This window comes from Nanorana parkeri, unplaced genomic scaffold (genome assembly GCF_000935625.1).
Source record: "Nanorana parkeri isolate BGI_ZX_2015 unplaced genomic scaffold, ASM93562v1 scaffold1855, whole genome shotgun sequence".
NCBI lineage: Eukaryota > Metazoa > Chordata > Amphibia > Anura > Dicroglossidae > Nanorana > Nanorana parkeri.
Genome location: NW_017308123.1, coordinates 150,971 through 152,270, shown reverse-complemented (window position 1 = coordinate 152,270; position 1,300 = coordinate 150,971).

Below are 1,300 nucleotides of genomic sequence, written 5' to 3'. Positions count from 1 at the left end.
AACATAATGGAGAACTAGAGAGGAACATGATGGAGAACTAGGGAGGAACATGATGGAGAACTAGGGAAGAACATGATGGAGAACTAGAGAGGAACGTGATGGAGAACTAGAGAGGAACGTGATGGAGAACTAGAGAGGATTGTGATGGAGAACTAGAGAGGAACATGATGGAGAACTATAGAGGCAGATCTTATTCATCCCTGTACAGTCTAGCTAACTCTCCGTTTATTATCCGTTTATTATCCTGTATAGATCACATGACCATCTAAAGGAGGATGGATAAGGACCAGAGTCTTATGACTGAGAGGATACTAAACCTCACCCTGGAGATCATCTACCTGCTGACCGTAGAGGTAAGGAGGATTCTGGGAGGTCACATGACCTGACCATAGAGGTGAGGAGGATTCTGGAATTCTAACATGATGTTCCTATTTGTTTTTCCATCCAGAGTTTTCCTCTTCTGAAGTCTGGTGATCATGTGACCATCACAGTGCCTCCATGTGACTCCCTAAAATCAGAGAGACCCAACATGGAGAAGATTCTAGAAGTCACCAAGAAGATGATGGAGCTGCTGACGGGAGAGGTGAGCGGTGCCGGGAATTCTGGGACATGATCCAGGAACAGACAAGGGGCGTGTCTGGGTGGTGACGGTATCATTGTGTGTGTCAGGTTCCTATAAGGTGTCAGGATGTCTCTGTCTATCTCTCCATGGAGGAGTGGGAGTATCTAGAAGGACACCGGGATCTCTACAAGGACGTGGTGATGGAGAATGCCCCGCCCCTCACATCACCGGGTAAGAGGAGAGAGCAGTACAGAGGCTCCACCTACATCCCCCATCATCTGATACACACATAGAAACAATGTATTCAGTCAGTGTGTGTGTTTCCTACAGATGGATCCAGTAAGAGGAACCCACCAGAGAGATGTCCCTGCCCCCTGTATTCCCGGGACTCCACCCAGGAAGATCTCACCATCCCCCACCATGATCAGGTGTGTGGGAGTCTGTGAAAATTTCAAATTGAGATTAGAAACCACTATGTAACCTCATTCATTTTATTTTCTGTTAATTTGTGAGTTTAGGGTGAAGAACTTGTTGAAAAAAAAGTTGAGTTTAATGAAGAAGAAGAGACGTATGTGAGGGGTGATCGGCAGTCTACGGAGGACCTTGGAATAAAACTGACAGGTTATGAGACGGAATCTTCTCCATTCCTCAATATAACGTCATGTGACCAACAAATGAGGAGGAGATACTGTACACCATATGAAGGTCCATCTCCATTCCTCAATATAACGTCATGTG